General features: G+C 48.1%; 1 protein-coding gene across 2 annotated transcripts in view; it reads right to left on the bottom strand.

Annotated features, from left to right (window-relative positions):
• CPNE1 (copine 1) overlaps nt 1-19,963 on the bottom strand; it is a 121,366-nt gene extending 101,403 nt beyond the window's left edge. For both annotated transcript variants that reach the window (XM_075349904.1, XM_075349903.1), the window contains exon 1: nt 19,858-19,963. The gene's annotated coding sequence lies outside the window, so the exon portion shown is untranslated. The remainder of the gene's footprint in view (nt 1-19,857) is intronic.
• Between the last annotated feature and the right edge of the window lie 6,053 nt (nt 19,964-26,016).

Genomic DNA, 26,016 nt, shown 5'->3' with positions numbered 1-26,016 from the left:
GCGCACGTTGCTTTTTTGAACGCAGCGATTTGGATGCTGAAATTTTGATCCAAATCACTGCGCTCAAAAATGCAGCATGTCACTTCCTTTGTGCGCTTTGGATGCTGCTCCCCCTTGGTCTATGGAAGAGGCAGCATCCATAGCGCATGAAATCGGCATCTATTCTGCAGACACACTGCATCCATTACACAGTGTATCTGCACCGATTTGAAGCGCACATGTGCTAACAAATCACTTCAACATGTACGTGCACACACAGCCTTTGGGCTCATGCGCACACTGCGTCCTGGCCAGTGCAGAAATAAATGCACCCTCTGGCAGACTTGACGCTGCGTGTTGACAAAAAGAATGCATCCAAAACGCATGTATTTTGGATGCATTTTACATACGTTTTGGATCCATTTTTGTCAGTGCGGTCCCCCGGCAATTCAGCTCTGCTACATGCCCATTGACAGCAGACACAGACGATGGTCGATGAGAATGAACTTGGATGAATTTCACCCGACTTCATTGTCATCCCGCGGCTCTGTCTCTGTGTGCTGTCATGAACTCAGATGAACCTCTGAGGGCAGTGCTAGGACACAGGAGTCCGCAGCAGTGACGTCAGAGCTTCACCCGATTTCACTGACATTGCGCGGCTCTCTCTCTCTGTCGCAGCCTGATTTGCGGTCACACGTGAAGGACTCACACCTGTGATTGCAAATCCCCTGAGTGACTGTAGTGAGCCGTGCGATCAGCTGTGCTTTCACTCAGGTTACTCGCGGCCACAGCTGCAGTCCTCCACCTGAGAGCGGTGGCCGCGAGTAACCTCAGTGACAGCACAGCTGATCTCGTGACTCACTTCAGTTGCTGCATGGAGCTCACAGGAGCAGCGGTGTTCTACTGCCGCTCCTGTCAGCTTACGATGTAGCAGGGCTGAAAGCGTCGTGGGACCTTGCGTGGATTACGTCGGATCTGGAGGTATTTTTGAGGGGTTAATAAAGTGGTGAAAGAGGGTGTTTTTTTGTCTTTCATTACAAATAAAGGATTTTTTGGATGTGTATGTTTATTTTCTTTAACTTACAGGTTAATCATGGAAGGTATCTCGGGGAGACTCCTTCCATGATTAACCTAGGACTTAGTGGCAGCTATGGGCTGCGGCCATTAACTCCTTATTACCCCGTTTGCCACCACACCAGGTAAATTCGGGATGAGCCGGGACTCTAATGGATGCAGCAATTCCGAGCGGCTGCTGGCTGATATTGTTAGGCTGGGAGGCTCCCCATAACGTGGCATTCCCCATCCTGAGAATACCAACCTTCAGCCATGTGGCTTTACCCTGGCTGGTATCTAAATTGGGGGGGACCACACGTTTTTTTTTTGTTTTTTTTTATTATTTTTTTTTTTTTTTACTGCTCGATATAGACACACCCACCGGCGGCTGTGATTGGTTGCAGTGAGACAGCAGTCAATCAGCGTGGGGGCGTGTCTGACTGCAACCAATCATAGGCACCGGTGGGCGGGGGAAGCAGGGAATACGAGATGGATTAATGAGCAACAGGCATTTTCAAAAGAGGAGAAGCTGCCACAGTGCGAACGCCGTGCAGTGCAATGTTGGTGATCGTGAGGTGTGTGATGCATATGCGCATGCGCACGATACGAGTCCTCTCACAGGAGTTGGGACTTGATTATATGCAATGGATACTTGCGCGGCGTCTGCCATGGGCTGGAGTTACCATGGCAGGCGATCCGCACACGTGGGGCACTACTTGCTCTAAAACGGTCCGGACCAGAGCACACAGGTGACACTTGGCTGTATGTAATTTGTAATTTGTTCACTAATATATATATATATATATATATATGAGGATTGGTGCTTGAATCACTACTATTTTTTGTCCCTGAGGAAGCCTAGCGGCGATACGCGTGGGGCATGTCCTGGGGTCTCCATGCAGTGAGGTTATTCTCTTATACTGGGTCCACCATCGGTCTGTAATCACTTGTTCAGGGCTGTTTACCAGCCGGTTTTCTATTTGAACATATGCTCGTTCTTGTATTTTGAGTGATTATATGATGGGTTAATATATTAGACTCCTTGGTGAACCTAACCTCACTTACAACACTAAGTATTGGCATGCTATGACTCACAAGATATATTATTTGGTTTGTTAAATAGCTTGGCTCACTATTTGGTTGCAACAAACTGACCAGAGTTGTGTATCAGTATATTCCTATAATGGAAAATATATTGTGACTCTTTATTCTAGGGACTATATGCTGATTTGACATATTGGATACTTTAGTGGCCCTATTGTTTCATCTGCCATACTGAACGTTGGTGTGTTATAACTTACATTGTATTATACTTGTGATGTGTTGTTAGTTATATTTCACACAAATAATTTATGTCTATGGAGATACCCAGATGTGGGTTACATGTTTTTAAATGTTTTTAAAATTGTGTGATTCAATAAAATCCTATCTATTTAACAAATGACCAGGTGTGCTTCCCATGATAAGCAGTTCTTTTTCTCTTTTTCCTATGAATTATATTTAAACTGCTTGTGGCAGCACCCTGTTATTTTACCAATGTCAACATTGCTGTGCACCTTTTTCCTTAAATACAGGTGATCGTGGATCGGTGAGTATGAGAGAGGGTGGGAGGGAGAGACAGACATGGACAGAGAGAGACCGAAAGACCTGCGTTTATTATGTTAAAAAAACATGCAGATTGGCACAAAAATGCAGTGCAAGCGCACCGCTTAGCATTTTGGTAGCATTTTTCTACAACTCATTGGTTTCAATGGGTGTAGAACGCTGCCAAAACGGACAAAAGAAGTGACATGCTGCATTTTTAAATTCAGAGATTTTGTCAAATTTTTGACAATCAAAATGCTGCGTTCAAAAAATTATCGTGCATGATTCTCAGACTTTGCTGGGGAAGCAGAACGCATGCATTTTGACAATGTGACGCTGCAGAAACGCAAAACAAAAAACGCAACGCGAGCATGAGCCCTTAGGCATTTTTAGTTGCAGAAGCTTCTGCAATAATTTTGCCTCTGCTAACATTCACATGTAGGGATAATCCAGATGTCTCAGATTGATGGCCTTGTGTAAGGACAGCCATTGGAGTTCCCACTTTCGGCACAAGCGACGATCACCTGTTTGGTGAGGTTGTGGCACTCGGGCACGTGCTGCAGTTCCCTTATTATTACATCAGCTTTTACATTGGCTTGAAGTACGGAGACTCCTTCAAACATGGAAGCGGTGGCAAGAAGTGGACCTGTTGCGGATATGTTGAAGACCAATACTAAAGAAGGGAGATCAAGTGTAAAAGCCTTGAAAACCCCTTAGGTTATGTGTGCGCACACAGCATTTTTTTGACGCTGCGTTTTTGTGCATTTTTGGCCGCAAAAATAAACGCGCGGTGCATTTTTTTTGCTGCGATTTGCATTTTTCTGCGTTTTTCCAATATATTGCATGGGTTAAAAACGCAGTAAAACGTAGGAAAGAATTGACATATCCATTTTTTTAAGCTCAAAAACGCAGCCAAAAAAAAAAAAAAAAAAGCAAAGTGGAAGCAAAGTCATGCAGTTTTGAGCCCAAAAACTCACCTGAAAAACACGCAAAAACGCACCCGAAAAACGCTCAGTGCACACATAGCCTTAAAGAGAAATTTTAGGCAGAATTTACGTGGCGATCACAATTTCTAATATGTCGTACAGTGCATTAAAACTACTGTATGTCCCCAAGAACAACGTTCACATGTTGTGTTTTTTGCATTCTTTTCATGAGTTTTGTATAAATTAAAAGCAGCTTTTTACAGCACCAGCAAAACCTAGGAGACTTCAGAAATCTCATACACTTGCTTTTTTTTTTCCTGACAAATGGAAAACTGCTGCGTTTTTTAAAGAAGCAGCCTGTCAATTCGTTCAGTTCCTTTCAATTATTTCACCATTGAAAGAAATGAGAAAGTGTAAGGGTGCCCACGATCAGGGTTCACAGCGTTTCGGAAGCAGCAAGTTTTTGCTGCCCCAAAAACACTGCGTTGTACAGTACAAGCACAGTGGATGGGATTTCTAGAAATCCCATGCCCACTGTGCTTGTTTTTCCCGCAGCAAACACTGACCTATGGTGCGGCCTCCCGAGCAGCAGCATGTCAATTCTTTGCTGCGGAGACGCGTGTGTTCTGCAGTGAGAACACAGCGAGAGACCGCAACTGCCCGAGCCCGGATCATGGACGTGAGCAGCTGCAGTCTCCTGCGGACTTGCCCCATCCAAGGCGCAGGGGGTCCTGATCGTGTGCACATACCCTAGAAGCGCAGCTGCATTTTCAGCTGTTTTTGTGATGAATGACACTACCTTTAAACAAGTACTGTAGACAGCTGACATAAAAATGAAATAAAAAGGCAAATAAGCAGCAAAATCTGCTTTTTGAAAGCATCTTTTACTGCTAAAACAGCAGGATTTGCTGCAGAAAAAGAAAGCAACGTGTGAATGTACACCTAAGTGCGGGAATGATTTAAAACAAATGGGCAGAACATGGTGACAGGAAACTTCTCTATAAAAATGATGCAGAGTCCACAGACCTGTAGAGCAGAACAAGGAGAGGCCATTAAGGAGCGGCAGGTGACGAGTGTGCACAGCAAACAATCTATAGGAGAATACCGCCATACTATAGCCTCTAACATTGCAGGTCACAATTTATTTTCTTAAGGGCTCATTTAGACGACCGTTCTGTTTGTCCTGGTCAGTTCCTGGTTTTTTGCGGACCTACTGACAGGTCCATCTTTTCAATGTCTTTTGTGTAGGATCGGATGGCACACGGTAGCACTTCCATGTGCATCCGATCCTACAAAAAAACACATCGGATGCCGTATGTCTGTTCCGTTATTATGGAACATGTCCTATTCTGTTCTGTAATAACAGACCGTGACTCAATACAAGTCAATGGGTCTGCAAAATCTTCGGAAACCACATGGAAGCACTTCTGTGTGACTTCCTTCAGGTGCCCCTGCAATCTGTGTTTCGCTCCCGCGCCAGCCCCGCAGCTGCTCGCACTGCAGCGTGTCAGCAGCTGCAAGGATGACATGCGCCTACATTAGGAAGTTAGAAAAGTTCATTACCTGCGATGATTAAGTCTGCTGCACTCCTGGCGTCAGCGCTTGTCACTGACTTCTATTCCCGCCGCGATATTTCGCTTGTGAATGCAGTGGACAATGGAAGCCAGTGACGAGCGCTGACATCAGGAGTGCAGCAGACTTCATCACCCAGGTAATGTACCTAGCTAACCTCCTGAAGTTAGCGCTCGTCACCCCCTCCGGTGATCTGGGATGACCTATTGATGTTAGCTCAGGACACTGCACTGCTCTCCCAGCCAATGGTGAACATTCTGTTCTTCATTGACTGGGACAGTGAGTATGGATCATCGTGGGACCCCTTATTGGATTATGCCGGAACCGGATTTGTTTTTTCTTTTCAATAAATTGGTGAAAGAGGGAATATACTAGTGAGGATATCGATTAATCAAAAATAATGCACAGTATAACAACCTCTTGCAAATAATCCAATGAAATTTTATTAGTATACAATTACAGGCATAAGAGGAAAAAAGTTTGTTTCATAAACTTAGTCTTAAGCATCGCTGTTTTCCTGCAGGTGGATCTAGTTTAACTCCTCACTGTCTGACACACTCGGACATTGGGGTGTTTTTCTATGGTTATTATAACATCTCCTTGTCACAAACCACCGGGGGGGTCACTCAGAAATCCCCCGCGCTGGCTACCAGTACGTCACAATCGGGGGGTAACAAGTGGGGGGTCACCCCTCCTTTATACCTCCCGACCGACAGACAGAGCACGTGACGCGCTCTCTAGCGCCCCTCTTATAGTCAGGCCAATTATGGAATTGCCCGACAATAAGCAAGGAGGCCGCTATACTACTTATGCCGATTATTGAAGGGCCCCCGGCGAGAGAAGGGTATATATTCCCCCGACCTCCGCGGGCGGAATATATAAACTCTCCCCGAATCTCACTGGCCTCCCCACAATAATCCTTGGCACAACTCGCTGCCACCAACCGCTTCACGGTAACTATTAGCCGAACACACAGACGTGGGATTCAAGATCGAGATAACAGAACAGCCCAAGATTAATTATATAATTTAATCGCCTAAAGCACACTAGAAACTACAATATATACAATAGGGAATCTACAGAATATACAGTTATGTCAGAGTACAGTTACAATCAAAGCATGGGTTACAAACAGGCATACACAGTTCAATCAGTTACCTTGTGCGTCTGGCCACAGGGGGGCGCTGTAGACCAGGTTTCCAGGAACTCTCTCACAGGTCTGTCCCAACCAGGCCCCCGAGCAGAAGAACGCTGGAAAATGGCCGAAGTAGGGTTATCAACCTGGGCAGATCCAGGTCCCCTCCTACCTTAGTGACCTCACAGGGAAGCACTGCCACTCCCCCTGCATGGATCAGAATTATCCAGCCAAGGGGATATTGGCCATAACTTTGCCTGGGAGCGTCGTAGGCGGACGCCAATGCTCTCATTGTGACAGTTATGAATTTAGCTACAGAACGAGGGGACTCATGACCTGTCTGCCAGTTCCCCATTGGCTGATATCACGCCTGGGGCATTTCCCAATGTCCTGCTCCCATAAAAAGGGTGTGCCGGCATCGTCCACATGCGGAGACACCATTTTTATGGTTGCCATATTTATCGGAAATATGGCTTGCGAGATATGAACCATTTTTTACTGGAGTCGTTCTGTCTGGCTATTTCCATAGCCTTGCTAACTAGCTAGCAGCTCCTACTACAGGGTGACGGCAGGGAGTCATCCTGTGTCCATTGTCCTAAAGCCACCTAATTTCCATATCACAGGACATGGCCATGGATTTGTTGCTAAACCAGTTGTGTGAAGGGAAGGGGGTAGTGACACCAGGAGAGGGCTTCCTGACATGACTTGAATGTCATGATTTATCGTCATATCTCCGGATTTACCTCACACTCCTTATATACAGTTACCTTGCTGATACCCTTATTCAGTTTTTTTTCCCAATGTGTACTACCCGATTTTTTATGGTTCCTGGTATTTTCCTGACATTAACCTGATTGTCTTTATATATACATTTTTATGAAACAAACTTTTTTCCTCTTATGCCTGTAATTGTATACTAATAAAATTTCATTGGATTATTTGCAAGAGGTTGTTATACTGTGCATTATTTTTGATTAATCGATATCCTCACTAGTAGAAACCCCTGCTCTCTCTTGTTTTCCTGTATTTCCAATATGGGGTCTAGTGTTTTTGGATATTAACTATGACAGGTCTAATTATCCCTACCCTTTTCATATATGAAAGAGGGAATATGTTGAGGAGTATTTTTTCAAATGAAAAAATTGTTTGTTTTTTTTTATTACTGACTAGATTTGTGATGTCGGCTATCTGATAGAAGCCGTAACATCACTAACCCCAGGGCTTGATGCTAGATGACATTACTACACAGCTGGTATCAACCCCGTATATTACCCTGTTGGCCACTGCACCAGGGCTTTCGGAATGAGCCGGGTAAAGTACCGGGACAGTCGCATCTAATGGATGCAGCAATTTTGGCCAGCTGCTGGCTGATATTTTTAGGCTGTGGGGCCCTCAATAATGTGGTTCTCCCCAGCCTGAGAATACTGGCCAGCAGCTGTGAGGACTTTATCTTGGCTGGTATCAAAATTGGAGGTACCGCACGCCATTTTTTTAAAATTATTTATTGTACTGTACGATATAGACCCCACCCACTGGCGGCTTTGATTGGTTGCAGTCAGACACGCCCTCACACTGATTGCCAGGTGTCAGAGTGCAACCAATCAGCATGGGGGCGTATCTGACTGCAACCAATCACAGACGCCGGTGAGCAAGGAAGCAGTGAATATGAAATGAGCCTAATGAGCTTCCAGCTCAGGAAGAAAAAAGATCTGCCGCGGGAGCAGTGTGACAGCTGCCCCGGTGATCGGTGACTACATAGCACTTGCTCCTACTCCATTGCGCCGGATTCTGTTCCCCATAGACCTGATATGGGGACCAGCATCTGTCCAGATACCCTGGATTTTATGTAACTCTCCTTCTGTTTTTTGCGGTCCGCAAAAAAATGGAAGTCACACGGATGACACACAGACCATATACGGAACGGAATGGGATGATGCGGTTGTCACTTTGATGCTTCTTTGGAAAAAAATGACCGTTTTTTGCGGACCGTAAAAACGGAACGGTCGTGTGAATGTAGCCTAAAGGAGATGTGTAGTTCCTGAAAAACGATTTTCACATACTTCATTTGAAAATTCTGAGCTAAGACTGTGGACTCCACTGTTCAGGATACCTCTTGGCCACTTTGGTGAGAGGCTACAAAGTGTTCCTCATCATGAGGATCTATCCCAGGGGTCTCAAACACGCGGCCCGCGGGCCGCATGCGGCCCTTCAGGTGGCTTCTTGCGGCCCGCTGGCCCGTGGACCCGGTAAAGATGGCGACCGGTGCAAGAGGCCGCAGCCTCCAGCTATCTATTTCAGTTTACAGTTTTGCCTTTGCCGGGCACAGTAAAGTTCTCACTGCAGAACACAATAACAGCCGCCTGCCAATCAGAGGCAAGCACCTGCTCCATATGACCTCAGATGCTTACCTGTGATTGGCCAGTGGCTGTTGTGCAGTGAGAACTGCTCTGAGTGCTCTGCACGCGCCGGCAGAAAGTTCAGCAGTGACAGGCAGGAGCTGTGATCATTATCGGGTCCACATGCCTGCGTGCTGCTGAGCCGACGGAGGATAGGTGAGCAGAATGTTTTTGTGTGTTTCTGCCGCTGGCTGAGCCTGCACAGGGGGTGTGTGTGTGTCAGCTGAGGCTGCACAGGGGGTGTGTGTGTGTGTGTGTGTGTGTGTGTGTGTGTGAGTGTGTTTCTGCTGCTGGCTGAGGCTGCACAGGGTGTGTGTGTGTGTGTGTGTTTCTGCTGCTGGCTGAGGCTGCACAGGGGGTGGGTGTGTGTGTGTGTGTCTGTTAGCTGAGGCTGCACAGGGTGTGTGTGTGTGTGTGTTAGCTGAGGCTGCACAGGGTGTGTGTGTCTGTTAGCTGAGGCTGCACAGGGTGTATGTGTGTGTGTCTGTTAGCTGAGGCTGCACAGGGTGTATGTGTGTGTGTCTGTTAGCTGAGGCTGCACAGGGTGTATGTGTATGTGTCTGTTAGCTGAGGCTGCACAGGGTGTATGTGTGTGTGTCTGTTAGCTGAGGCTGCACAGGGTGTATGTGTGTGTGTCTGTTAGCTGAGGCTGCACAGGGTGTATGTGTGTGTGTCTGTTAGCTGAGGCTGCACAGGGTGTATGTGTGTGTGTCTGTTAGCTGAGGCTGCACAGGGTGTATGTGTGTGTGTCTGTTAGCTGAGGCTGCACAGGGTGTATGTGTGTGTGTCTGTTAGCTGAGGCTGCACAGGGTGTATGTGTGTGTGTCTGTTAGCTGAGTCTGCACAGGGTGTATGTGTCTGTTAGCTGAGGCTGCACAGGGTGTGTGTGTGTGTGTGTGTGTGTGTGTGTGTGTGTGTGTGTCTGTTAGCTGAGGCTGCACAGGGTGTGTGTGTGTGTGTGTGTCTGTTAGCTGAGGCTGCACAGGGTTTGTGTGTGTGTGTGTGTCTGTTAGCTGAGGCTGCACAGGGTGTGTGTGTGTGTGTGTCTGTTAGCTGAGGCTGCACAGGGTGTATGTGTGTGTGTGTGTGTGTGTCTGTTAGCTGAGGCTGCACAGGGTGTGTGTGTGTCTGTTAGCTGAGGCTGCACAGGGTGTGTGTGTGTGTGTGTGTGTGTGTGTGTGTGTCTTAGCTGAGGCTGCACAGGGTTTGTGTGTCTGTTAGCTGAGGCTGCACAGGGTTTGTGTGTGTGTGTGTGTGTGTCAGCTGAGTCTGCACAGGGTGTGTGTGTGTGTGTGTGTGTCTTAGCTGAGGCTGCACAGGGTGTGTGTGTGTGTGTGTGTGTCTTAGCTGAGGCTGCACAGGGTGTGTGTGTGTGTGTCTTAGCTGAGGCTGCACAGGGTTTATGTGTGTGTGTCTGTTAGCTGAGGCTGCACAGGGTTTGTATGTGTGTCTGTTAGCTGAGTCTGCACAGGGTGTGTGTGTGTGTGTGTCTGTTAGCTGAGTCTGCACAGGGTGTGTGTGTGTGTGTGTCTGTTAGCTGAGTCTGCACAGGGTGTGTGTGTGTGTTAGCTGAGGCTGCACAGGGTTTGTGTGTGTGTCTGTTAGCTGAGGCTGCACAGGGTGTGTGTGTGTGTGTGTGTGTGTCTGTTAGCTGAGGCTGCACAGGGTGTGTGTGTGTGTGTGTGTGTGTGTGTGTCTGTTAGCTGAGGCTGCACAGGGTGTGTGTGTGTGTGTGTGTGTGTGTGTGTGTGTGTGTGTGTGTGTGTGTGTGTCTGTTAGCTGAGGCTGCACAGGGTGTGTGTGTGTGTGTGTCTGTTAGCTGAGGCTGCACAGGGTGTGTGTGTGTGTTAGCTGAGGCTGCACAGGGTGTGTGTGTGTGTGTGTGTGTATGTGTGTGTGTGTGTGTGTGTGTGTGTGTGTGTGTTAGCTGAGGCTGCACAGGGGGTGTGTGTGTGTTAGCTGAGGCTGCACAGGGTGTGTGTGTGTGTGTGTTAGCTGAGGCTGCACAGGGTGTGTGTGTGTGTGTGTGTGTGTGTTAGCTGAGGCTGCACAGGGTGTGTGTGTGTGTGTGTGTGTGTGTGTGTGTGTGTGTGTGTTAGCTGAGGCTGCACAGGGTGTGTGTGTGTGTGTGTGTGTGTTAGCTGAGGCTGCACAGGGTTTGTGTGTGTGTGTGTGTGTGTGTGTGTGTGTGTGTGTGTGTGTGTGTGTGTGTGTGTGTGTGTGTGTGTGTGTGTGTGTGTGTGTGTGTGTGTGTGTGTGTGTGTACTACAAGAAGACATGCATGGGGCACATTAATACAAGAAAGGGATCTGCATGAAGCACATTACTATAGGAAGGGGACCTGCATATGGGGCACATTACCACAAGAAGGGGACCTGCATGGGGGCACATTATTATAAGAAGGGGACCTGCATGGGGGCACATTATTATAAGAAGGGGACCTGCATGGGGCACATTGCTACAAGGGGGCAAGGATGCGCACATTTTTACAGAATGGGGAACAGGATGGGGCACATTACTACAAGATGTTGGCCAAAATTACTATGCATTGCTTATTGTAAATAAAACTGTATTACTTACAAAAAAAATGTGTGCGTTTATATATATATATATATATATATATATATATATATATATATATATATATGGTACCACTACCAATGTCACTTTGTCCTGAAAAGAATGCGGCCCCTCAAATTATTTTTTTTCTGTGTGCGGCCCATACACCCAGCTGAGTTTGAGACCCCTGATCTATCCTGTATTATGTCACCAACTCACTGCTATAAATTCTTGCTGTGTAATGCCCAATGTCTCTGGTGGCGATACAGGGAACACTGCCAGATACCACATAGATGACTGCTGTACTGTACAGAATAGTCTGGATATACTGGGGCCAACTCCCAAATGTAAAGCTACCACAACATGACAGGACAAGCACCGAAGAAATCATTAGTATTTGGTCAGACATGCTTTAGAGCCCACCTGAATCTTGCCCTCAGGTTCTTCTAATGTACGACACAGAAAATAATAATTTTAACCTTATTCTGTAGAAGCTGCTGCATTATAACTTACATTGCCCTGTTCTGCAGATGCCGCAGCTACGTACTGAATATAAACTACACAAGAAGCCAAAAGCACCCTACTATAATATGTATATTTACTGAAATATATGTCTCCTTCTCCCGGTGAACATAAATGTGCACATTAGGCCTATCTTGTTCATGGTTACAGATTCCTTTATGTAAATCTAGTCATGTTAGCCAAGTGGCCCTAAAGTCATCCCTATGGGAGTTTTTCTCTTGGCTAACCATCCTAAATTAACATACAGAAAAAAAGGGGGCATATCATAAGCAAGATGAGTGAGAAAAAATAAAAAAAAAAAAAAGCCAGATTCAGGAAGACAGCAGCATTTAAACCATATAAATTATATACTTAGTAACAAGTCATTTCTAAAGACGAGTCCATGATTAACGACTTCCCAAAATTTAGTTGTGTTTTTCCCCATGCAATTTTCAGAAAACGATGGAAAGATTATAAATGTGTTTTCTAACCCTATACTGTGAAAGTATCTTTGTATTTATACTGTGTGCGAGTATTAATTTGATCCAGACAAGTAAAAGGTCCTGAGAATTGGGAATTTACCATGGCTTTGTCTATTTTCTGAGGAGCAGATTGCCTTCCTCATGAACAGGATGCCATAAATTCCTGAAATATTTTGCTGAACACAAATATTCTGGCATCACCCTGGCACAAAGTTCCATTTTTCATTAGTTCCTTTAGGCCCTGTTCACATGTCCGATTATGCTTTTACTTTGTCTGTACAATTTAGAATAATCAAAAAAAAAAGGCAGAAACGCAATAGGATCCTGTGAAGTCTCGTTTTAAAGGAAGGCAAAAAGGGGCCCCAATAACATATGGATCCATCTATTAGCTTCTTTTAGCCCAAGGGTCCACATCCTGTGGCTTGGAAGTCACATGTGGCTCACAGGCCTGTAATATGCGGCTCACGCCTGCCTGCTGGTTAGTGCACTCTCACCAGGTCTAGCAACAACTATGAAGAGCGGTCTCCACATGATGACTTCTGAGAGAAGAGCAGACCTGGATGTCTAACTGGAAGGACAGTATCATTCAGTCTGGAGGTTCAGCAGTGCATTAAACTGGATGTAATAAGACTAGGTTCACATTTCCGTTGTTTTGCATCAGTCACATGTGTTGCTTGACGCTTAGGCTATGTGCGCACGTGTACGTAATTCATGCAGTTACGCTGCGCTTTGTAGCGCAGCGTAACTGCATGCGTCCCCTGCACAATCTATGGAGATTTTGCAGGGGCCATGCGCACGTGGCGTCTTAGAGCACAGCGCTTCGGCTGCTGCCCGAAGCGCATGTTCTAAGAAGTGACATGTCACTTCTTCCTTGCGCTTTGTCGGCAGCCCCTGCTCTGTCTATGGCAGGAGCTGCAGGCAGAGCACACGTTCTCTGCCGGCACCATGCGCTTCAGAACAGAGCTTTTCAGCTGGTGCGGTGCAGAGCGCACACGTGCGCACATAGCCTTATGAATGATGCGTTGTACAACGGATGACAAGAATTAGAATTCATTGTCGGACTCTGTTGTAAAAGAGAGAACGATCAGCTGATCGCTCACAGCAGCCGGCCGCCGAGAATGTGTGCGGTGGGCAGAGTGCGGGATGGGTGGAGCCGAGCGGGGCCATTGCGCTGAGGACGTCAGCGGGGACTGCATGGCTGGGGAAAGGTAGGTGTGTGTGTGTGTGTGTGTGTGTGTGTGTGTGTGTGTGTGTACGTACGTACGTACAAGCGGAGTGCGGGGGGGCGGAGCAGATGGGGAAGTGTTGGGCGTTGTCCTGTTAGCTCGTAGTTCGGCCTGTTCAGTTAGGCTCCCTGCACACGTAGCCAGGGTAAATATCGGGTAACTAAGCAAAGCGCTTTGCTTAGTAACCCGATGTGTACCCTGGTTACGTGTGAAGGGAGATAGAGAGAGCAAGCACAGCGAAATTCTAAGGATTCCACTGCTCAAAAAATAAACTTACACGCTGCATTCCTGCCGCCCGACGGTCAGTCGTTCCACGACTGATCAGTTGGGCGGAGGATGCAACGCAGCATCATCAGTCACAATCCGCCGCTCATACAAGTATATGGGAACAACGGAATCCACCAAACGGATTCCGTTGTTTACCAGATCCGCGGATTGTGACTGATACAAATTGACGGAAATGTGAACCTAACCTAATTGTGGTGGGAATACTTGATGAGAGAATACTGAATGATGGCAAGATGGACACGCCTGGATATAAACCTACTGCCTTGGTGTGACAGAATGGGCATTCATTATACTAGTAATGGGAGCCCTGGATGTCACTACTGTGGGGAGATGCAAGATCTGAATGCCACTGCTATGAGGGTTCTGGATCTGGATTACGACCCTCTCAGTGCTTAATGTGGCTCTCATAGTAAGAAAGGTTGGGGGCCACCCTTTTAGACCATTAATTAAAACCTAAAAACCGATGCAAGGCAATAAAAGTTGGCGCATTTTAAAACTATAAAATTGAGCAAATTAACATAGTAATTCAAACTTCACCAAAACTATCAACATATACGATATGTAATTTATCAATACAGGTAGCAGAGTGTGAGAAGTAAAATAGAACCTTTCTTACTATCAATTACCATAAGTCAGGCATGTATATTGATCGGCCAGCATCATTAACCCTCTTAAGCCATATGAACACATTGAGTATTCGGTGAGGGGTTTTTTTACCTCAGTATTTCTAAGCCAAAACCTGGAGTGGGTGATAAATAAGTTTCCTCCGATTGTTTCAATCCTGGTTTTGGCTTAGAAATACTGAGGTTAAAAATAAAAAAAAAAAAATAAACACTCACCAAAACCTGTACACATGGCCTTAGAACACAAACAGTTCCCTAATATAGTTCCTGTGATGAATCTTTGCACACACAAAAAAAAAAGTTTCAGGATAGGCATTTATAGTGTGAAGAAATGTTCACGGGGCAACACAGTGGCTCACTGATTAGCACTACTGCTGATCGCAGCGCTGGGGTCCGGTGTTCAAATCCCACCAAGGACATCATCTGCATCTGTATGTTCTCTCAGTGTTTGCTTGAGTTTCCTCCCACATTCCAAAGACATACTGATAGGGAATTTAGATTGTGAGCCCCAATGGGGACAGTGATGATCACTAAAGCGCTGTGGAATTATTAAAGATATATAAGGCCTCCTTCACACATCTGCTGCACATGTGACATCCGTTTGTGCACGTACTAGAGACACCGACATATGTAGACCCATTCAGTGGGTTTGTGCACATGTCTGTTTTCACACGAACCCTGTGTCCGTGTGGAGCACATGCATGTTCGTGTGCTCCACACAGTGACATGTTAGTTTTCTGCCAGCAGCACGGGTGTGACACGTAGCGAATAAAACATGTCACTAAAAAAAAAAAAAAAAAATTTTATACTTACCTGTCTCGGCGTTGCTGTCACACTTGCTTCCGGGTCCTGCTCATTATACTCATGAATATTCACTGTACTGACCGCAGACTCGAAAGCGAGTGTGACAGCAGCGCTGAAGACAGGCAAGTATACAAGTTCATGCTGTCAGTGTGCTATCCGGATGTCACACGAACAGTACACGTAACACACGGACACATACGTACCTACATGATGGACCGTGCAAAGCGTTCATTTTTTTGCACGGAGGTGTGAAAAGGGCCTAAGTGAGTAAAATAACTAATGTTGAAGCCCTGACTTGGACCCTGTATCAAAGTTTTGTCAGTCACGTGTGGATTACATGCGTTTTTAGTGTATTTCCACAGTGGATATAAAAACTCAGCTTATCTGCAAAAGAAATTGACAAGTTGCGTACTTCGATCACGCACCGCAAGTTGGTTTACACTCCATAAAAAAAAAAAAAAAAAACACTGGGTGTGAAATTTCTAGAAATCCCATCCACTTTGCTGAAACTGCCCTGTGTGCACTGGGAAATTTGCTTTTCTTAAGAAAAATCCGCACCCGTGGCAAAAACGCACCCGCAATTTTGCCGCAGTTTTGACGCGGGTTGGTCCCTGCGGCTTTTTACCATTATCTATGGCAAAAACTGAAGGTACATGCGGAAAAAAGCGACATGCTACTTTTTTGCTGAAGAAAAGCTGCAGAAATTCTGCAGCAAAACCTATAGGGGAAAAAAAAAGCAGTGTGCGCACAGCATTTCAGTATTCCCATAGATTTTGCTGGGGAAGGACTGCATAAAGATTATGAACAAAAACCGCACCTTTTCTGCAGCAAAACATGCAGCAAATTTGCAGTAAAAAACAAAGTGTGCGCACAGGGCCTAAGGCCACGTGCACACGTTCAGTCTTTGGTGAGGTTTTTACCTCAGTATTTGTAAGCAAAAAATACAGGAGTGAGATAATTAGGCTGTGTGCACATGTTGTATTGTGCCACTTTTTTTTTTTTTTTTATGTGTGTTTTTGCTTACAAATTTGTCACAAAACTGCAAGCAAATACCTGGCCCTCCAGTACGGAGATAGAGGCCGGGACTTCTGCAGGTAAGTCGCATGAATGTCCACAGGTTTTCCACAGATATGTATAGCTGCGCATTCCGGGGATCAGCTACGGGAAGACTGCGGACGTACCTGCAGATATATCCACAGGTGCGAGCTCCCGTGGTCACATAGCCTAACCGTCCCTGTATACACTAGCATAGATAAAGGCTATGTGCCCACGTTGCGTTCTGTCCCTGCAGAAATTTCTGCAGTGATTTGAACAGCACACGTGCGCTTCAAATCACTGCAGAAACAGTCCGTAATGGAAAGGCGGTTTTCCTGCGCTCTGCATGCAGCCTCTCCCATAGACAGAGCGGGGGCTGCATGCAAAGCGCATGAAAGAAGTGACATGTCACTTCTTATAACGCAACGCTTGCGGCAGTAGCCGAAGCGCTGCGTTCTAATACGCCACGTGGGCATGGATTTGGCACAATCTTCATAGATTGTGCTGAGGACGCAGGACGCATGCAGATACGCTGCGGTGCAGATCGCAGCGCAACTGCATGAAAATACGCTACGTGGGCACATAGCCAAAGACATTCTTTATCTATGCTAGTGTATACAGGGACGGTTAGGCAGGGATTAGCAATATGCACGCAGAACTGCTCGTGGTTCAGGGTGCATATTGGACCTGACAGGTTCCCTTTAACCCAAGGAGACCATTAGGGAAAGCCCGGATGCAGGGGAGTAACTACCGCGGTCGCAGAGGTCGCGAGTGCGACCGGGCCGGCAGCTTTTAGGGGCCCGCTCTGCAGATCAGCAAGCAGCTCCTTTCTGTGAGAGGAGCTGCGCTGATCTGGCGCAGACCACGCGGCCGCTGTATGACCCGGTGCCTCCGCCGCTGACAGCGGGCCCCCCCTGCCCGTTCTCAGCGGCGGCAGCACTGGGCCCCCCTTCCCCGTCATCACGCACAGCAACAATGAAGAAGCGTGGAACTGCCCGTGCAGCTCCACGCTCCTTCATTCTCCCTCTGTGCCTGCGCGGTGACGTCACTCCTGTGCGTCCGCTGTGCTCAGAGCGCAGGGCGGGAGGACGCCGACCGCAGCTGCAGGGCAGCGGAGGAGAGATGAGGGTGGAGCAGCGGGGAACGAGGACACGTGAGGACAGCAGCGGGGGAACGAGGAGAGAGTTAAAAACGTGTTTGGTTTTGTGTTTTTTGTTTTTTTTTTTTTTAAATCAGTGCATGGCCGGGGAAGCATGGGGGAGGCTGCCAGCAGTATACAGGGAGCGTAGGGGGAGGCTGCCAGCAGTATACAGGGAGCGTAGGGGGAGGCTGCCAGCAGTATACAGGGAGCGTAGGGGGAGGCTGCCAGCAGTATACAGGGAGCGTAGGGGGAGGCTGCCAGCAGTATACAGGGAGCGTAGGGGGAGGCTGCCAGCAGTATACAGGGAGCGTAGGGGGAGGCTGCCAGCAGTATACAGGGAGCGTAGGGGGAGGCTGCCAGCAGTATACAGGGAGCGTAGGGGGAGGCTGCCAGCAGTATACAGGGAGCGTAGGGGGAGGCTGCCAGCAGTATACAGGGAGCGTAGGGGGAGGCTGCCAGCAGTATACAGGGAGCGTAGGGGGAGGCTGCCAGCAGTATACAGGGAGCGTAGGGGGAGGCTGCCAGCAGTATACAGGGAGCGTAGGGGGAGGCTGCCAGCAGTATACAGGGAGCGTAGGGGGAGGCTGCCAGCAGTATACAGGGAGCGTAGGGGGGCTTGCATTATACATGGAGTATGGACGGCTGGCTGCATTATACATGGAACATGGGGAGCTGGCTGCATCATACATGGAGGTCTGGGGTGAATTATAATATATGGAGGACTATGGGGCGCAGTATAATATATGGAGTATTATAATACACGGAGGACTGTGTGGTGCATTAAAATACACGGAGGACTGTGTGGTGCATTATAATACACGGAGGACTGTGTGGTGCATTATAATACACGGAGGACTGTGTGGTGCATTATAATACACGGAGGACTGTGTGGTGCATTATAATACACGGAGGACTGTGTGGTGCATTATAATACACGGAGGACTGTGTGGTGCATTATAATACACGGAGGACTGTGTGGTGCATTATAATACACGGAGGACTGTGTGGTGCATTATAATACACGGAGGACTGTGTGGTGCATTATAATACACGGAGGACTGTGTGGTGCATTATAATACACGGAGGACTGTGTGGTGCATTATAATACACGGAGGACTGTGTGGTGCATTATAATACACGGAGGACTGTGTGGTGCATTATAATACACGGAGGACTGTGTGGTGCATTATAATACACGGAGGACTGTGTGGTGCATTATAATACACGGAGGACTGTGTGGTGCATTATAATACACGGAGGACTGTGTGGTGCATTATAATACACGGAGGACTGTGTGGTGCAGTATAATACATGGAGGACTGTGTGGTGCAGTATTATATATGTAGAACTATGGGAAATGCATTATAAAACATGGAGGACTATGGAGGTGCATTCTAATATATGAAGGGTTATGTGGGACCCTTTATACTATATGGAAGGCTATGTGGGGGCCATTATAGTATTTGGAGAACTTTATACAACAGGGGACAAAGATACAAGCATGGGATGGGAACGTTTTGTGCTGAGGGAAAAGGGCTCTAAGCACCCAGCTTTCCCATGCTCTGATGTGCATATAGCAGAGCATGGGAAAGCTGAGTGCCGATGACAAGATGGATAACAGAACATAGGAAAGCTGGGTGCTGAGGGAAATAGCCAAGTGTCAGCATCATTATCCCATAGCCCAAGTGTCGGTGTACGTAGAGGGGGGGGGCGCCCAGGTCCGAACTTTGCACCAGGGTCCATCAAACTCTAGTTACGCCACTGCCCTGATGCCATTATTTGATTCCCCTCTCTGCATCATTATTAGTGATGAGCGGGCACTCCCATGCTTGGGTGCTTGGTACTCATTAAGAGCAGTTGGAGGCTCAGACGGGCGCGATTTGAGCACCCAAAATCAATGGCGAACACAAGCATTTTTCTGGGAATTCTTCCGAAAAACTGCTCGAGTCCCACATTGACTTCCATTATACTCGGGTGCTCAAGTCGTGTCCATCTCCGCATCTGACCTGCTCATTACGAGAATCGAGCACAAGACCAGGTACTGTCCGCTCATTATTGGGTTTACTACATTATCGCCTTGATGCGACATAATATCCTCTATACATTGTAACTTACCAGTGGATCAATTATTTCAGTAACTACCATAGAAATAAACGTTATAGGTTACTTCTCATACTCTGCCGGCTAAATGCCTTTCATAACGCCAAATCCACAACACCCCCCTCCTCTGGACACTTCTGAGCAGCGTTTCGTGCGGTGCAAACAATAAATGTAACTTGATTTGTGCCAATTTCCCCCAGAACTCTGCTACACCAATAGTACAAGCAAGCATGGGCCAAGCTTCTTAGTGACCTGCATTCATTGCAATGGAAGCCCAGGATTACACCACAATGCACACAGCTGGAGGAAAGGAAATTACTACAACAGGACCCCCATTTAACAGTATATAGGAATAGGTCCATAACAAAGCAGACGAGCCAAGAGAGGGGAGCACAATGTACAGACCATTAATCCCCTGGGGATCACACTGTCCGACATGCAGTGAGCTCTTACCTTCCCACCAGAAATTGCACAAATCTAGCACACTGCTGCTTCTGCCAGGGGTGAGGCACCTTCCTCTCTGGAAGAGGCGGTTTCTTGTGCACGGACAGTAATGGGTGATTTCTCTGTCAGTCACACCCTGGCTACACCCTCCTCCTGCATTCTGCTGCAGGCCCCAGAGCAGAGAATGACAGGCAGGGCTACACACAGGCGTCACATACAAGGCTACACAGACCCAAATGTAAAAATGTTAATGTCAAGCTTTTATTTTTTTTTTTACCTCAGACTCCAGGGACGTGTGTAGCACAACTATTTTAGAGTTCTGATTTTGCAGGTAAAAAAAAAAGCCAAAACAATCACAGAGAAGTCACAGTCGCCTGTGATTGGCATTAAAGTGTATTGATAAGTGAGACGTCTTGTGCCCATCGACTGAAAAGCCAACACACATGGAAATATTTGCAATGTGACACTATAAATCATTACATGCAACTTCAATGTCGCCATGTAGACCTAGCCTTAAAGGGGTTGTCCACTACATTTACAGTGATGGCCTATCCGTTTGATAAATTATAACAAAGAGACCAGATAGGTCAATATCTGATCAGCCGGGGTGCAATACCAGGCACCTTTGAGGATCAGCAGTTCGCGGTGCAGGTAGGCAACCGGAAGTGCTCAGTTCCGGCACTGCTCCATCTTCTGACAGTGGCTGCGGCCGGGTACTACACTTTCACCTCCCATTCAAATCCATAGGAGGCGATGTGCAGTCACCGACCACGGCCACTATCAGAAGAACTGAGCATTTCCGGATGCCTGCTGCCGCCGCCGGCACCGACAACAGCTGATTGGTGGTGTGTCGGACCCCGGCCGATCAGACATTAATGACCTATTCTGTCTCTTTATTTGTTAAAAAAATTGTTTAAAAGAACAGAGAGTCCTCAGTGGTTGATACTTGTGGTTGACCACTGAGGACTCTCTGTTCTTTTAAACAATTTTTTTATCTCTACTGGCTAACACGGTACAAAGATATATTTTACTTGTATCTTTATTTGTTATAATTTATCTTAGGCCTCCTTCACACAGCTGTGTCTCTGGTACATGTGATGTCCTTTTCACACGTACTGGAGACCCAGGCACACGTAGACCCATTAAAATCAATCGGTCTGTGTACACGTGCGTGTTTTTCCATGGACTGTGTCCGTGTATAGCATACGTGTGTCCGTGTGCTCCACATGGCAACATGTCCATTTTTCTACGGCAGCACGGGTGTCACACAGACATGATGTGCTCCGCGTGTTTAACCCCTTCATGACCATCGGCGGCCTCATGATGCAATCACAGGGTGCCAATGGTTTGTCACGACAGCGTGGGGTCAGATCATGATGTAGTGGGTGGGCCTACCCCCTACTAGTTTAGCATAGTTTACCCGGCATTGTGATTATTAAAAGTGTTGATTTTTATTATTGTATGTGTTGTGTTAGGGCACCCCTAGTGGCCGGGTGGGACGGCTGTTGCCACCGGGGAAGGAGGAGTCGGCCGGATATCTAGGGAAGGTCTGAGTGTATGTGAGGGAGAAGGATCCGGGACAGCAGGCAGTGAACATCTGCAGCGGCAAGTGTGAGTGTGTGAGCGGAACACCAGGGGACACCGGAGTAAAGGAGGTGGACGCAACCTCAGGGTCTATTCCGCTGGTGTGGGTCCAGTGCGTGCTTGACCGGAGAGTGGGAGCTCAGAGAAGAAGAGTATCTAGGGCATATCCCCACCAGAGGGCGCGTTTGGGCAGGTTGTCCCCAGCTCCACCAATATTGCCGGAATCTGCTGACCGGAGTGTTATTTTCTGTGTGAATAAATGTCAGTTTTTATGCATTTCAACTTTTGCCTGAAGACTCTTTGTGCATCGGCCGGTGAAAGAGACTTCCCACACTGCACATTCAAGCCAGTCCCCGAAGTTAAAGAAGTGGTGGAACCAGGGGTCTGCCTCAGTATCAGTGCCACGACTACAAGGCCAGAGGCGCCCCTGGCCCATCACTTCATGTGGCGTAGTCGGCAGGATACGAGTTCCCTGCCGGGGACCCAGGAAGCTGAAGATCAGGTAGTGCCTGAAGCACAGGATCCTGACTATGGAAGTAAATTCCCAGCCCTCTGGTGGGAAGAGAACGCAGGGCCCGTAGCGTTGGACCGGGCCCAAGAAGAAGAAAAGGCGCGAAAAATTGGCGCCGAAAGAAGAGCCTGGGGCTGGCCGGTGCCGAGGAAGAGGTACAGAGTACTCCGCCCAAAGAGGGGAGGCGCCAGTCCCAGGGCATTGAAGACATACAGAGTGGGCGGTGTACTGAAGAGAAAGAAGTACCGCCGCGGAGGAGTCAAGATATTGCGTGAAGCTGGGGGAGGATACTGTTTAAGAGCGGGAAGCAGAGACCCGCCTTCTTCTCCCTCAGTCTGCACTTTGACACCACCGCTAGTTACAACACAGCGATCTGTGATGGCAGCTTTTGGGCAACCGGAAGAACAACCATGGCCTTGATCACCTTAGGCCGGGGCCGCCCCAGGTTTGCCCCTGCCAGTGAGGCAGCTATGGTGGACCTTCCAGTGGGACCGGGAGGTTCTACGCGCCCTGATAAAGTTTCTTGGAAAACTACCTGGGACGCACAGACCGGAAGGACCATCACCGAAGTGAAGGCGACGTATGCTACGACACCAGGAGGCCGTTCGGGGGCTACCGCCTTCCCTTGGGAGACCCCACAGCTTGGTGCCGCCGCACCATCCGTTCCCTTGTCAGAGCCGGCTGAAGTGTTTACCGAGCGTCTGGAGAAGGACCACCGGGGCTTCATCTGGGACCCGGTAATCGTCCCGTCCGCCGAGCCGCACCCCAGAGCTCCGTCCCCGAAGCCCGACCCTGTTCAGGAACGTCTTGTGGCCGAAACCCTTGTCCGGGAGATGCTGTCCGGTCCGGGCGGAGAGGAGCTGGCCCTGCAGTTTACCACCGGCGTGGTGGTAAAATTTAACCAGAAGGAGGGGTACGGCTTCATCCGCGAGGTCAGCACGGGCGATGATTATTTCTATAACAGAGTCCACCTGGACGTGGAGGGGTTGCCCAAACGGCTCCACACACTCTGGCCGGGCGAAAAGGTGCAATTTCTGCCGGACGCAGGTAGCCGCGGCCTATTTGCAGTTGCCGTGAATCGGATGCCGACCGCCCGGGAAGCGGCTCAGTGGCAAGAGGAACTGGAGTGGGAGGAGCAACAAGAGCGGCGCCGGAGCCATGCAAGACCGGTCCCGTCCGAGCCCTCTCACCCCCGGCGCACCGTGACTGCTGCCCCGGAACCAGCGTCTGGACCGGCCGTTGACCCGGAGAAGATTTCTCCAGTAGTGACCGTGAGTCAGCATGTGACCAATCAACCGGTCATTGTTTTGGACGCGCCACCGCCACCCCGGGGAGCGACACCTTCACCGCCACCAGGAGCCGCAGCAGCCACGCCAGCAGAGCCGGCTTTCGCCCCTCTGTCCTTCTGACGGGTCCGCCGTCAGCCGGGACAATCTCTGGGGGCCTACATCCAGGCGCAAGCGGAGGAATGGAAGCGGGCCTGGCCCCCAGAGTAAGTCTCCACTGTCCACCTGTTGTTTAAGTCCGGTGCTGTTTAACAAGCAGCAGTTATGTTAAAGTTTTACGGGTCTGTTGCCCGCCAACTAAGACCGGGAGCGCTATTGAGCCTCCGGGCGCTCATCTAAGACCGGGAGCGCTATTGAGCCTCCGGGCGCCCATCTAAGACCGGGAGCGCTATTGAGCCTCCGGGCGCTACCTAGAGACCGGGAGCGCTGCTGCGCCTCTAAGCGCCCCTAAAGACCGGGAGCGCCGCTGAACTGGTGCCGCTGTTGACATGGACTGACCTGAAAGGTTTTTGTTTTAATGTGTTTATAGTTAAGAGCCTTGCCGGGAGGCTCGGATTTTAAGAGGGGAGGCATGTAGTGGGTGGGCCTACCCCCTACTAGTTTAGCATAGTTTACCCGGCATTGTGATTATTAAAAGTGTTGATTTTTATTATTGTATGTGTTGTGTTAGGGCACCCCTAGTGGCCGGGTGGGACGGCTGTTGCCACCGGGGAAGGAGGAGTCGGCCGGATATCTAGGGAAGGTCTGAGTGTATGTGAGGGAGAAGGATCCGGGACAGCAGGCAGTGAACATCTGCAGCGGCAAGTGTGAGTGTGTGAGCGGAACACCAGGGGACACCGGAGTAAAGGAGGTGGACGCAACCTCAGGGTCTATTCCGCTGGTGTGGGTCCAGTGCGTGCTTGACCGGAGAGTGGGAGCTCAGAGAAGAAGAGTATCTAGGGCATATCCCCACCAGAGGGCGCGTTTGGGCAGGTTGTCCCCAGCTCCACCAATATTGCCGGAATCTGCTGACCGGAGTGTTATTTTCTGTGTGAATAAATGTCAGTTTTTATGCATTTCAACTTTTGCCTGAAGACTCTTTGTGCATCGGCCGGTGAAAGAGACGTCCCACACTGCACATTCAAGCCAGTCCCCGAAGTTAAAGAAGTGGTGGAACCAGGGGTCTGCCTCAGTATCAGTGCCACGACTACAAGGCCAGAGGCGCCCCTGGCCCATCACTTCAATGACACATTCACAGAACAGCATTTCTACTGATCAGAGCGATGCTGAAGCGATCGGACTGTGTAAGCATAAAGGCCCCTAAGGAGACTAGTAAAATCAAGAAAAAAATGTAAAAAAAAAAAATGTAAAGAAAAATAAGACAAAAAAAACAAAGTTCAAATTACCTCCACCTTTGCCCCATTAAAAATAAAACAATAAAAAAAATAAAAAATAACAAAAAAACACATATTTCGTATCGCCGCGTTCAGAAATGCTCGCTCTATCGAAAGATAAAATCAATTAATCTGATTGGTAAATAGCATAGCGAGAAAAAAAACAAAATGCCAGAGTTAGGCTTTTTTTGGACACCGCAACACTGCATTAAAATGCAATAACAGGTGTTCAAAACAGCGCATCTACCCAGGGATAGTATAATTAAAAACGTCAGCTCAAGATGCAAAAGATAAGCCGTTACTGAGCCCCAAATCCCAATAAATGAGATGGTCAGGGGTCTTTTTTTTGGGGTTTTTTTTACAAACTTCAGAATTTTTTTTTGCCACCTAGATAATATAGGTAGTTTTCTGTGCAGATTTTCAATATAAACTTGCATTAGGTGCGCTGGTAAGAAAGAACATGCATTTTTAGTGCATTTCCACTGCTGAAACACTTAAAAAACTCGGGTAATCCTCACATAAAAATGTCAATAGTTTTGTCAACGGTAAATACCAGGAAATTTAAAAAACAAAGCATCTTTATTTAAAGCATTATACACCAGAGACAATAAAAATGCAGCAATAAAAAAAAAGTAAAAAAAAAAAAAAAAAAAAAAAAAAAACGCAATAAAAAATGCAAACCAGGGATTGGAGAAGCAGGAAGCTCATCTGCATCTTCCCAGTGCATTCTGGGAAGAGGAGAAGAGTCGCCTTAAGCTAATCGATTGCTGGGACTTGCCAGGTCTCGCTGTTTCAGGACATCGCAAAACCAGGGATTGGAGAAGCAGGAAGCTCATCTGCATCTTTCCAGTGCATTCTGGGAAGAGGAGAAGAGTCGCCTAAAGCCCGCTTTACACGCTACAATATATCTTACGATGTGTCGGCGGGGTCACGTCGTAAGTGACGCATATTCGGCATCGTAAGGTACATTGTAGTGTGTAACAGCTACGTGCGATTGCGAATGAACGGTAAAACGTTCATCGCACGCACGTTGTTCATTCCTCATAAATTGAACGTCAGGTTGTTCATCGTACCCGGGGTAGCACAGATCGCAGTGTGTGACACCACGGGAACGATGAACAGATCTTACCTCCGTCCCGCGGCTCCCGCCGGTAATGCGGAAGGAAGGAGGTGGGCGGGATGTTTAAGTCCCGCTCATCTCCGCCCCTCCGCTTCTTTTGGCCGGCCGCCGCGTGACGTCGATGTGACGCAGAACGTCCCTCCCACTCCAGGAAGTGGACTTTTGCCGCCCAAATCGAGGTCGTATGGACGGGTAAGTACGTGTGACGGGGGTTAATCGTTTGTGCGGCACATTCAACAAAATTGAACGTGCCGCACATACGATGGGGGCGTTTACGATCGCATACGATATCGT

Source organism: Anomaloglossus baeobatrachus, chromosome 5, assembly GCF_048569485.1.
Source record: "Anomaloglossus baeobatrachus isolate aAnoBae1 chromosome 5, aAnoBae1.hap1, whole genome shotgun sequence".
NCBI lineage: Eukaryota > Metazoa > Chordata > Amphibia > Anura > Aromobatidae > Anomaloglossus > Anomaloglossus baeobatrachus.
Note: the sequence above shows the minus strand (reverse complement) of the source record. Positions and strands in the feature narration are given on the sequence as shown.